This window comes from Microtus pennsylvanicus, chromosome 12 (genome assembly GCF_037038515.1).
Source record: "Microtus pennsylvanicus isolate mMicPen1 chromosome 12, mMicPen1.hap1, whole genome shotgun sequence".
Lineage (NCBI taxonomy): Eukaryota > Metazoa > Chordata > Mammalia > Rodentia > Cricetidae > Microtus > Microtus pennsylvanicus.
Genome location: NC_134590.1, coordinates 40592739 through 40607360, shown reverse-complemented (window position 1 = coordinate 40607360; position 14622 = coordinate 40592739).

The following is a 14622-nucleotide window of genomic DNA, read 5'->3' as shown; positions in this document are numbered from 1 at the left end:
CTCCACAAACCTGTGTCAGAGACTGTTTCAATAGTTACACTGAGGACAAAATCTTCCTTAGGTAAATTTAAATATTGTGTATACTAACATGTGAAAATTTACTTTAGACACTTATTCAGATGTTTGTGTTGTTTAGTAGAGGAATGGGAATTCTTGGGAAGGGACAGAGGTAAACAGTATTTGTTGTCTCCAGGTGAAATAAAAGCTTGAGCCAGAAAGACGGGAGATCAATTGAAGATTCCACAGACTTCTCTGAAAGCTTGTATAATGTAGCATGAACAATAAAAACTTTGAGACAGATATTGGGGTTCAAGCTGAAGATCAGAAAAGCAAAGCAACCAGCTACCGCTCTTACCTCCACCTCAGACCAAAATGGTGATCCTGCCATCAGAAATCATCAGAATGAGGCTGACTCTGAGCTGTCTCCTGTTTTATATTCCTCTCTAGTTCTGGGATTAAAGGCATGTACCACCACTGCCTGGCCTCTATAGCTAACTTGTATGGCTACTGGGCTTAAAGGTGTGTACCACTAATGCCTGGTCTGTATGGGTGACCGGTGTAACTATTTTACTCTCTGATCTTCGGGCAAACTTTATTTATTAAATTACAAATGAAATATCACCACAGGTTAACTTCTTCAAAGTTCTTGGAGCTTCATCTTCAATAATTATAATTAAAATTTAAGTAGTAATTTTTTTTGTAGAGACAGTGTTAGGAGACTCTGGTGTATATTTGTATCCCAAATAAATATTTGTGTCTTTTTATCTTGATAAGTTAGAAAAATAAACATTAAAGCTTTTAATAAATAGGAATAATAATTATACATGCAGCAAGATTTTGGATCTGATACTTATTATACCAAATAAAACAGAAGTACATAAACTCAGTTTACAATTCTGATTCCATATTTGTATAGCTTGAACATTTCTAAATTTATGTTTGTTATATAAAGTCTTTAATTCCACTAAGCTCTGCTTTTAGAAAAGACAAGAATCAGGTGTAAAATTGCCACTGGTCTATTACAGCAAGGTAGTGGGGATATTACCTGCTCAGTTGACAGCCACAGCTGCTGCTATTTGCAGCTGATAAAATCACCTGGCTCTAAGAGCAACTGACACAATTCAGAACAGCTAATCTTTTCTCTGCAAGGTTAACGTTTGCAAATTCCTGATGATCACCATCCTAGCAAAAAATTTAAAAAGAAATATCCATTAGGCATATAGACTTTTGACCTACTAAGGAGAATATGGAAATTTAAATTTTTTCAAACTATGCCTATGGCTTCTGCCTAGATTCAAAGGATTGTATATTTTGTCACAATATGAGATGACTCCGTCTACAGTGAAGAAAACATTCTGTATGCTTTTAGTTTATGATCACTTATTAAGTAAAACCGAAAACCCATCCACAAAGCAACATAGACACGGCAACACAGGTGACAAAAGAAGCACTTGATGTGTGACAGTAATGTCAGTAACGGAGCACAAGAGAACATAGTTCATTTAGACAGAAATAAATACTAATATCCATGGTATGCAAAGAACTGGAAAACAATGGGGTAGATGAGAGAGAAAATTCAATAATGCAGTTTGTGCTAGGGTAATTAGTATTGGAAAATAAGTCAGTATACGTGTAAATCTCATGTGGTCTAGGGATTCACCAAAGCAATAACTGTTTTAGTTCTAAAGTCTCCACAACATCATGAGCGTTCTTCAGTGGGACTGGGGTAGTGCACAGCTCAGAACAAACATCCTCAGTATTTTGAAATGCAGTCACAATCTCTCCGTTGACCTGTGTTGCTCAATTCATCTCCGTTTTCTCAATGCATATTAACTAACATGAAAAAAAGATTCAACTCAGGGGTGGATGGCAACTTGTTCAAATATTAAAAACATATAAATTGAGTGAATCCTATGGGCCCAAAAAATAATTTCTGAGTTGGTGCCTAAAACTGGTAATATTTTATGTGATGCAGAGAACTTATTGTAGGAAGTTTTCAGTTCTGCTGATTTCCCAAATGCACCAGGAAGTTAAACAGAGCACAGGCTATGATATGCACATTAAATCTGCATTGGTAGGATCATGGGAATTCTCATCCTGGATCAGACATATGGAAATTAAGGGATGAGCTTTCTTTATATAATTGAATTGCCCATCGAACAAATATTTCTTGACCCTTGCAAAGGTTCAGGATGTATTTTGAGCCATGGGAAAGAGTCATAGATAAAATTTAAAGCAAATTAATTCGTGCAGCACAAACTCAACATGATATTGGGATTTATCAGATTATTTTTGACCTAAAACTGTCATTCATGTTTATGTATGTATATGTATATAAATATATATCTCCATATATATTAGTTATAATATATATATAGAGAGAGAGAGAAAAGGAAAAAAGTTTCCCCCTCCTCCCAGGCTCCCATTTCCCTCCGCCTCCTCCCACCCTTCTCCTCCTCCCCCCACTCCTCTCACCATCCCTCTCCAGTCCAAAGAGCATTCAGGGTTCCCTGCCCTGTGGAAATTCAAAGGTCCTCCCCCCTCCGTCCATGTCTAGGAAGGTGAACATCCAAACTGGCTAGGCTCCAACAAAGTCAGAACATGAAGCAGGATCAAAAGCCAGTGCCATTGTCCTTGGCTTCTCATCATCCCTCATTGTTTGCCATGTTCAGAGAGTCGGGTTTTATCCCATGATTTTCAGTCACAGTCCAGCTGGCCTTGGTGAGCTCCCAATAGATCAGCCCCACTGTCTCAGTGGGCGGGTGCACCCCTCGTGGTCCTGACTTCCTTGCTCATTTTCTCCCTCTTTCTGTTCCTCATTGGGACCTTGGCAGCTGAGTCCAGTGCTCCAGTGTGGGTCTCTGTCTCTATCTCCATCCATCACCAGATGAAGGTTCTATGGTGATATGCAAGATATTCGTCAGTATTGCTATAGGATAGGGTCGTTTCAGGTTCCCTACCTCATCTGCCCAAAGAACTAATTGGGGACATCGCCTTGGGCTCCTGGGAGCCACTTTAGGTTCGTCTCTTGCCAGCCCTAAGGTGGCTCCCTTAACTAAGAATTGTGCTTCCATTAATTATATCAAGTGATATCATTTCTTGACAGTTTCGGGAACTAACAGAGTCTTTAAATATTATTTGAACACACGCTCATTTTGTTTACTTTTACTCTTAGTGTGTATGTGTGAGTGTGTGTGTAATGTATGTGCCTGAGTAAGTGAGCAGCTGTGAGACCTACTGTGGGAGATATGGTTCTCATCCTTCACTTTACGGTAACCAATCTTCTCTTATGTCTATCACTATTCATTGAGGCCGGGCAATAGCACAACACAAGAAAGTGCCTGCAAACTCACAATGAATAAGCAAAATTGGCCAAAACAACCTGTCAGTGGACCAAAACTCCTAGCCAATGACAACATTCCAGCAACCTCCAGTTTCAAAAGGACGAACCAAAACCCCTCCTGCGGCAGCTTAATTTCCCCAACCCCATAAAAAAAAAAAATCTGCAAACCTTTCACAATAAAGAGCTTCGGTACTGGAATCTCTTGGAGTCTTTGTCATTGCCTCTGCTTCTTCTCATCTCCTGTCCCCCGGGAAACAGAGATCGCCCAACAGGCAGCAGCAACAAGCCTACGATAATGAATGCTGCAGTGACTAGCTTTCTCTGAGTTTTTATTGGATTCTCCTGTCTCCACCTCCCTGCTGTAGTTTTAGGATTTTTAGGTGCTTTACAATTAGTCTTGACTTTTACATGAATCTCCAGAATTCTCAAATTTGTATAAAAAACATTGTTACCTCATGAACCATCTCCATATTTTGTGGTTATTTCTTTTATATTCATTGTTTATTATTTCTTTGAAATTTTACATAGTAATCCCGTTCCCACTCCCTCCCGTCCTCCAACTCCCTCCATCATACCTCCATCCAACCTTCCATACTCTCCTCAGAGAAGATAATGCTTCCCATGGGGAGTCAACAAACCCTAGCACATTGCTTTGAGGCAGGACCAAGACCCTTCTACATTATATCTAGTTGAGTAAGATAACCCTTCAAAGAGAATGAGCTCCAAAAAGACAGTTTACACAAGAGAACTAAATCCTGGCCGCACTGCCAGTGGCCCCACTGATGGTCCCAGTCATACAACTGTCATCCACATTCAGAGAGAGGGCCTAGTTGGTCCCAAGCTGGTTCCTCCACTGCCAGTCTTGTATCAGTGGGCTCCCATTGGATCAGGTAAGGTGTCTCAGTGGGTATCCCCATCATGGTCTTGACACCATTGCTCATATTATCACTTCTCCCTCTCATCAACTGGTCTTTAAGAGTTCAGCCCCATACTTCACTGTGCATCTCTGCTCCTGCTTCCATCAGTTCCTGGATGAAGGTTTTATGATGACAATTAAGGTAGTCATCAAACTGATTACAGGGGAAGGCCAGTTCAGGCACCCTTTCCATGATTGCTTAGATTCTTGGCTTGGGTCATCCTTGTGGATTCCAGGGAATTTCTCTAGTGCTAGGTTTCTTACTAGCCCCATGATGGCTGGCTCCCTCAATCAAGACATCCCTTTCCTTGCTCTCTTCTCTGTTCTTTCCCATCTTTACTATTCTATTCCTTTATGTTCTCCTCTCCCCTCTTTTTTCTCTTCTTTCCTCCCTTCCCCCTTTCCCTGGGATTATTTTTAATGATTGCTAGTATAGATAATAAATACTATAAACATTTATTATTTGTAGTTAAATCCTTGTACTAGTTTCTTTAAATTTGTATCAATTATATAGATTTTCCTGAGTCTAAATTATTCAATGAACATATATATGTATATATACATACACAATATTCATTGAGTAAAATCATGAACATGTTTTTAAAATGTCTTAAATAGTTCCAAAAACACTCAATACATTAGCTAATATTCTTTTACAAATTTTAGTTTAGAATTGAAAAGAAGGCTAGGCATCATAGTGCACTCTTTTAATCCCAGCACTCAAGAGGCAGAGGCAGGAAGATCTCTGAGTTTGAGGTCTGTCTGGCTTACAAAATAAGTTGCAGGGCAGTCAGAAGTACATGGAAAGACACTGTCTCAATAAATGTAAAACACAGACATATGCATGCATGTGCACACACAAACATGTGAGGACATACAAAAAATTCTTTAATATTTTGAGCTAAGCAACATATTACTGACAATTTGATAGAATCTTTGTGATGTTATATTCTCATTTAATTTGCCAGATATAAAGATGACAGCTGTGCAGATTGATATATATTGTGTTACCACATAATGTATGTAGGGCTTGTGGCTATTCTGTTCCATTTTTCTGGTTATTTTATATTGTTTCTTGAGATCTGAATGTAGTTCCTGCTTGTTAATAGTCCTTCTTTGCCTACAATTCACTTTTCAAAGTTACTTAAATTTTCCGTATGTTCAAGTTGTATTTCACTGATTTTTCTGTCTTGATACAATAGGTATTAATAATTAACTTTTTATATTTCTGTATATATATATATATATATATATATATATATATATCAAACTTACAGCATTTTATTACATAAAGAATTCCTTCATCCCAATTAAAAGGAAAAGATTACTCAAAAATTTATAGCACTTCCAAAACCATCTTGGTGTTTACACGAGGTCCCATGGCTATAAATGGGCTCGCCATACTCTTCCGCATGCCTATTCAACATGTAATGCTCGGTTATGAATATTTGTTTTAAATTGTTGTATCTTACCCTAAAGTTCCATTTTCTAGAGGCTAAAATTTATTCATTTTCTATATTTGCTGGATATTAGTTGGTACACTATAAACATTAATTGATAACAGAGCAAATGTATTCAGCATTTATGGATGCTTTTCTGCACTCTGGAGTAGTATATATTATTTAAATAGATTTTCTAATTCAAACTGTGTTGCATATATTCATTCTAAATAAACTTCCCTCTTAGGGCCCCACTTTACTGTAAGGTAAATCCCTTAGTGGCCTTCAGTATACATTTAATTCATTGCCTTTCTCGTGTTTAAGTGCAATGCTCATTACAGTGCAAATCATTCCATTTCTTTTCATTGCTCTGCATTTGCAGCAACTTTGTGGAATTGTCCCTGTGACTCTGTTTTATTAAAATTGGATTCAGTTCAGGATAATCCAAATCCACTTACTGATCATTCTAATAATCTGACTAGTGATGAGTAAGAGATTCCCAGTGTAATAGTATGAGTTGACTTGATTTACAAAGAGCAATGACTGTCAGTAATTTTTCACTCTTTCTAACAACTCAATGTTTTTGGACATCTTTAGAGTTATTTTTTTTTCTAACTGCATTTGCCTTTCACTGTGGCCTGTTCTCCCTGACTTTCTCCTAATCTCCCTGTGTACATTTTCATTCCTATTTATTTTGTTCTTAGAGTTTATTCTATGGATTCAATTAACAATCATTTATTTTATTCTTTTGATTAGGTGTATGTATAGCATCTTCAGCTGAAGTCCCTGTTCAAATTCGATGTCTAATATATGCTATATTTGGTATATTTTATTTCCTAATGCAATATTAATAGAAATACTGGTATTACATTTTTTGTGCTAGATAGTTTAATAGAAATATTGGTATTACATTTTTGTGCTAGATAGTACAGATTTATATATTGTTGAGCCTGTTTATGTCATTGCTGAAGTTCACCATTATTAAGAAATCCAATTTTTTGAGAATATTTGTAAAGATCATTATACAGTTCTCTCCCTTTTTACATTTTGAGCTAAAAGTTTCAGCAACTTGAGACTTCCAGACTTCTATTTAATCATATTCTAGATCATCTTGATTTGTTTTCTCACTATTTACTTGTAGAGCTGCTTAGAAATTGTACTTATAAATAATGATAATCTCAATGATGGCATAATTCAAGAAAAAATCATCAGATTGTTTTGAATACATAGTTGCCAACTGTGAGATGGACAACTGAATAGGAATTAAACTATTTGAGATATAATCAATTTTCTTAACCATTTTGTTACTTGCCTTTTTTCATGGTTTAGAAATGAAAACACTAAAAACTGGATGTTCCAAGCCTTCCAGGCTTTTGAGAGTAAAGTTAATCAAATGGGGCTTACAAGGTAGGATTTGCCATAACTGATTATTATAATCAACACAACTAGAAATTTTGTAAATGGAGTAATACACTGATTAAGATATGCTCCATTTGAGAACATGGCAATAACATTCAAGTGACATTGGAGACATTAGCTAGCATTTGGAAACAGGAACCAGAAAATGCTTTAAGATAAAGATTTATTTATTTTTAATATGATTTTATATGGGAAAATAATTTTGAGGTCCTCAAATAGATAATATTTTAAGCTAATTAGAAAAGAAAAACCAGCTAAAGACTGAATGCTGATTATTAAAATTTTTATGATTTAAAGACCACAATATTCTCCCCAAAATTTTAAGCTTTATCAATCACAAGAATTAAAATATACTATAATGACTCACATTTTTAATGTCAGTTCTATTTCTGGAATATTAATATATATTAACATCATTTAGTAATCATATTTTTTCTCTAAAACCATTCTTTTTATTAAGGAATTTATTTTTTAATTTTAATTAATTTTATGTTCCTGACACAGCATTCTCTTCCTTTCTTCTTCTACTCCTTCCCACCTCTTACCCTTCTCAATTATTGCTCAGAAAGGAGCAGAACTCCCATAGACTTCAGCAAATCATGGTGCATCAAGCTGCCATAAGACCAAACACCTCCCCCTGAATTCAGGCTGTGTAAAGCAATCTAACATGAAGAAAAGGATCCTAAAAGCTAAAGTACCCGGAACTGGCATGCTCTCATTGCTGGGAGTCCCACATACAGACCAAGCTACACAACTGTCACATATATTCAGAAGGCATAGGTCCATCCCATGCAGTTGGACCTAAAAGAGAATTCTCAACAAATGAATCTCAAATGGCAGAGAAACATTTAAAGATTTGTTTATCATCCTTAGTCATGAGTTAAATGCAAACCAAAACAAATCTGAGATTCTATCTTACACACATAAAAATAGCTAAGGCTAAGATATAAAAAAAAAATGATAGCTTATACTGGAGAGACTGTGGAGCAAAGGGAACACTCTTCCATTGCTGTTGAGAGTGGAAATTTGTACAGCTTCTTTGGAAATCAATATCATGTTTTCTCAGAAAACTGGGAATCAATCTACCTCAAGACCCAATGATTCCAATGTTGAATTTATACCCAAAGGATATACACTCATACCACAAGGACACTTGTTCAACTATGGTCCAAGCAGTTCTGTTTTTAATAGCCAGAACCTGGAAACCACCTAAATGTCCCTCAACTGAAGAATGGATAATGAAAATGTGGTACATCTATATAATTAAATATTAATCAGCTTTTAAAAACAATGACTTTAGAAAATTTGAAGGCGAAGGAATGAAATGATAAAAAGTCATCCTTCATAAGGTAACCAAGACCCAGAAAGACAAAAATGGTATATACTCACTCATAAGTGAATATTAACCATAATGTAAGCATAACAGTGCAATGCATAGACCCAGGGAGGCTAGGTACCAAATGGAGCCTAAGGGAAATGGGAATTGTATAGGAAACAGTGAGGTCAGGAACATCACAGGAAAGCACAAAGGAACCACTACTAGCTCATGGCAACTCACAGAATATGATCATTCTTAAGAGTGGATAATGCTGGTATTTCGATAAAATTATATTCTGTTTTATAGTCTCTTTCTCTGTCTCTCTCTCTCTCTCTGTCTTTCTTTCTCCTTTTATTATTTTTATTGCTTTATTATTTTTCCTTGAATAAGATCAATCTTTGGTTGCCGTGTGTGTGTGGGTTTTCTGGCCTACACAGATACACCACATATGTGGCACGCAACAACATTGACATATACACATAAAGACTGTGTCATACAAAACTAACATCCAAAAATGAGATATATTTATCATTCCTCTTGTGCTTGTTATAAAACATTGGTGAAAAAAAACAGAAAGTTAAAGGTTCTCAAATTGTATACCTGTGGGATTGAATGCAATTTCTATTTACCGTCACTGTACATTTGTTAAAAAATGGGTAGATAAGTGAGTAGAAAAAAAAATACATTTTAGAAATGTTATTTCCGCCGGGCAATGGTGGTGCACGTCTTTAATTCCAGCACTCGGGAGGCAGAGGCAGGCGGATCTCTGTGAGTTTGAGACCAGCCTGGTCTACAGAGCTAGTTCCAGGACAGGCTCCAAAAAGCCACAGAGAAACCCTGTCTCGAAAAAACCAAAAAAAAAAAAAAAAAAACCCAAAAAAATGTTATTTCCAGTGTATTAGATATAACATAGGAAAGTTTTGAATTAACATTCTCCAGTTCCTTTAGTTCTGCAACCAAGACTTAGTCTTAGACTTAATAAGAAAAGTAGTCAACTAGTTTTATGTAGTTTCCACACAATAGGCAAAAATTTCTCAGTGAAAAAAAGAAAGAACATTGTATGAACAGTTTTATTTCATTCTCTAAGTCATTTCAAGGGTAACATGAAACTCAATTAACTGTTGAAATGGCAGGCAGTGAAAAATGCAATTTGAATAAGAAGAGATATATTTTCTGACAGTAGAAGAGCCAGTTGTGAAGGAGAAAGAAAATGAAAACTAAATTTTTGGTTGCCCCCAAATTGAATTACTTCCCTCTTGGGTTGTGACGGCACTTGTAGTTTTGTGAGATGACTTTTTGATTGTCTTATTTCCCTACGTCTGGAATAGTGAAAAAGATGTTTGCCAAAGTCAGCTACTTACGTGAGGTACTCTGCTAATGAGAATCAGATCAACTTCTCATGTTATTACCAACTGGATTTAATTACAGCTGTAGTGGAAGAGCCAATGGAAATCTAGACTCTTACTTTAGTTTATTAGGGCAAATTTTTAATATATTCACAATTAATAAGCTATTTTCGTGACTTATATGTTTAATTTCAAATATATTAAAAGATTCTAAAACTGCTAAATGACATTGGCAAAGTCTATGTTCCTCTCTTCCAAAAACTCAAAGCACCACAGACATAGTGATTCCAGTTTATTGTGGCTAAAAGAATTATCAAGCATACACACTAAAATGAGGAATTAGTTCTCCTTATTACATCAAATTAGTGAAATAAAAACCATCTCTGTTCTGTGATGATTTCCTCTGAGTACTTTCCTCAGAATTTGCTGTACTGCGTAGGATAGAAGATACATAGAATTTTGCAGTATAATTTTAAACACTGATTTGTTAACTGTAGCAAATGAGATTGCATGTTTATTCGAATTAAAGCTATAAAAAGTTGTGGATGATTCCAGCAACCATTTCTTGCTTTACTATTTTGAGTTGTCCTCTCCTACGTTATGGAGTCCCAGTAAAGAAAACTGCAATTGTTATTCATACACTCGTAATTTGCTAGTATTTGTCTAATGTCATTAAAAGTACCACTAAATACTACAATCTCTTAATTGTATCTTGAGGGGCCATTAGGAAGAAAAAATAGAAAACAAGTGTAGCTAATCATATTATCATATGATTAAACATTTACTTATCAAAAGGACGTGTGCTCAAGTGACCTTAAAAAATACAGATATTCAAATCCTGTGTTCTTAATTCCATTCTTCCACCACCTGAGACCTGCTTACCTAGATTCCCTGTGGTTGTATTCATTCAACAACTACAGAGACAAAAACATTCTTATAAAAAACCATATGATTTTCAAATCCCCAAGGATTTGCTGGATTGGTTATTCACTTAACACTTTTTCTTTCTTAATTTTTCTTAAATTTTTACATGAAAGAACCATGCATTTTGGAAGTCTGAGCAAAAAGGATTCTCATTAATGATGCATTCACTGGAGGCTCATGAATATGATGGATAATCTACCATGTGAGATGGGTTTGTAGTAGAGCACAGTCAGAAGGCTACCAGTAAAATTCATGGATTAGCATGATCTACACCCAATCTTCTGCATGCTTTTCTATTTTCCTTTCTGTAGCAAGACTGCAGTTCCAGCTCACCTGGGTCAGATTTCTGCTTTCCCTCTTTTAAGAATGTGGCATGAGATAACGTGTGTCAGGTTACTATCTCTCAGTTCTTCTAATACATGTGGTCAGTAAGAAAGAAACAACAGCGATGGCTTCAAAATTCTTCAAATGGGAAAGCAAGATAAGAAATAGAAATAGCTTAACCTAATACACAATGCAGTAGGGCAAGAAGAATACATATATATTTGTTTTATTTTGAGACAACATTTCTCTGTGAAGCCTTACAATCTAAAAATTCATTTTATAGACAAGGTTGGTCTGAAACTCGGAGATCTGCCTGCCTCTCCCTCCTGAGTATCTGTTCTATCAAGACTGCTTCTTACAATATGTTGGCAGTTAGCTGCTATCTTTAAGGTTGCGAGAGTGAATTTCCTATCAGTATAAGTTTGAAGAAAAAGTGTTCGGGAATTTACAAGAAAGCTGTCAAATGCTTTAATCCAGTATGATGACATCATTGTCGGCACCATAAGGATACAGCACTGAAGTCTCTGGACCTTTGTAGAAGAAAATTGAAGGTCAATGAAGTTCAGTTAATTTAGTTCTTTATTGTTATTCCTAACAAAGTTTATGGGGAACAATGGAATTACATACTTATCTAAATATTAAGAGTATGATGAAGTTCAGGAGAAAGCTTTATGCAGAATACTGTAACAATTTAGAAAAAAGAAATAATATACTTATATAACTGTATTAATACCAATATAGAATTTCTACATTTTTAATCAATGCTTAAGTAGATGCCTAATTCAGTTGGAGGATTTAGCTCAGTTGGCCATATGCTTATCACCCTCCTTGGAAGATGTAGGTTTATTACGTAGTACAACATAAACTCTGGTGGTATCACATGCCTATTAACAGAATTTGAGAGACAGTAGCAGTAAATTCAGAAGTTCAGGTTTAGTTTTGGCTACAAATGGAGTTTGAGGCCTCCCTGAATTGCAGGAGAACCTGTCTTAGTATATACATACACAAAAAACCCTACAGTGTATACAATTCAAGCATCAAATTGACCCAAACATTTAAAGAGAGGCACATAAATCACATAACTCATTGCTGTATCAAAATACCTGACAAGAAATAGAATACATGAGTAGATGTTTGCTTTAGATTGGAAATTAAGAGAGGGCATTTGCTGTGGGAGCTCTTATGCTCCTTCAGTGAATAGCCTTTAAGATACCAGCCCACTTGGGTATGGTCTCTTTTGCTTTAAAAAGCAGTGGTATCCCTGCTCTCGCGCTCTCTCTCTCTCTCTCTCTCTCTCTCTCTCTCTCTCTCTCTCTTCATTTCTGGCTCCACTTCCGGCTACTAGACTCTGTTCCTGATCGCTCAGAGGGCTGTTGTCTAGAACAGTAATCTGTAAGTTTCCCCCCTTAAATAAATCTTTTATTAATCATAATTCCAAACTGGTGTGGGATTGCTTTATAACTTACATCTACAGACATTCATCACTCTAGAGAGATCTTAGAGGCAGGAACTTGAGATGCAGTTCAGAAACTGCTGTTAAAAACCAGAGAACATCTAAATGTGAGGCTGGGGTATAAAAGCTCAAGGATGGCCTCCATTGGCAATTCTCCACTGAGCCGCCACATAATGAAGGTTCTACACACTTCCAAAATAGTGCTGTCAGTTGTTACTTGGTGCTCAAACATAAAATCTGTAGTGGACATTTCACATTGACAACATGACAGTGATAACAGATTGATGTCAATTCGCGTGATAGAATGGCATAAGCTATTGAAAGATTCCGACTCATACCATCTTTTTCTAATTTTAGGAATTTTCTTTTATTCAGAATTCTAGTAATTTTAATATAATAATGATCACAGGAAATCAGAAAAGTTGGTTATTTTACATAGAATTATTTCCTCTGCTCTTATATAAGGACTCACTGGCCCAGACAGAAGACTTACAAAAGAAATAAGAACAAAGCTCAAAAACTTCATTTTATTTATTTAATTTTTCTTTGGAGAATTTTATACATGTGTACTGTTTTTATATTATTTTTACCACACAGTCCTTACCTGGTACTCCTTCTATGTCTGTCAACTCTCCATCAGATTTATGACCTCTTTTCTTTTGACTATTTATGCAAATACATTCATACAGATGTATATATATACATATATACATAAAATATATTTATATACATATGCATATATATTATAACCTCTGAGTTCATCTAATTAGTCTTAAATTATGCTCACTGTGAGGGAATTTATGTCTGGGAAATATATCTAACAAACAACCCCTGTCTGGGGAGGTCATGAAGTCTAGGGGACAAAGAGCTAATGGCTGTTTTGTAAGCAAGTATAATTCCCAATTGCATTTATATACTTATCCTTATGCACATATATAAATGTAGCTCCCATCTGTTAGTAAAGAAACTTTTTTTAAATCAGGAGAGAGACTCACAGAAACTACAATTGTTCAAAATCTAGAGAATAACCAACCATGGGATGCACAGAAACCTCTTATACATTCAGAATATAATGCCCCCACACTAAGCTTTGGGCAGCATCACCGAAGATGGGAAGAATAAGAGGGAGATGATTAGGATGTTTGCTGTGAGAGAGTTTCTTCCATAGAAGTCAGAGACTCCCCAAGGAAATCTTAACAACATTGTCTAAACAAGAACTGTATAATTACACCATCTATCATCTGACTCCTGAACACATTTCTTTAGATCATATGAAAAACAAATATTATAATATATTCTCCTATGATGTGTTCTGGATATTTCTGTTTGTTTTGATACAAAGCAATACCTTTTCATCAGTTTCTAGCTTTATAGTCACAGCCTTATACTGTCCTATTAATCTTATAAACCTAGCTCATTGTTCATACCCTGAGGTCAAGCATATGTGATATTCAGACAGCAGAATTGCAGCTTAAAGTACTATCCCTGTTTTGTAGTATTCTCTCTCTCTCTCTAAAAAAAAAGTCTCATGTAGCTCTTTCTTCCTGGATAGTTGTTAAAAAGGCCAAAATGACCCTAAATTTGTGATGCAGCCATCTCCACCTTTTTAAAACTATGATTTCTGACATATGTTTCCTTTACATTATAATTAACTGATGCTGGTTTAAGATAGATTTCACAAAGATTGTTCTTGTTGATAGCATCACTAAATCTCAAGAAAACAAATCAAAGAAAAAAATGACTCTTCAAAGTGACATAACACCTGTGATGTGAATCAAAATGCTTAACAATAAAAGGTACTATTTGATATTCCTCACAGAATTTGCTAATTTTGTTGAAAGCAACATATTAGGTATTTATCTCTCCTGTCTCTTTGAAAAGAGGAAGTAACCATCTAAAAATAACTCAAATTGAGACTTGGTAAGATTTTCTAGTTCTAACAGAAAATAATTGTTTTGATAACAATGATGATATTTTATATTAATTCTAATGCTTCCAATGTACCAGACATTGTTAACTGTATATTTTAAATTGATTACAAAATATTTATTAGGCCTGGTACTATATCCATCAGTTTTAGCCAAATCATGAGTAAAGCATGAGTATCTTAATAATATTTTTGAATGTCATAATGCCAGTA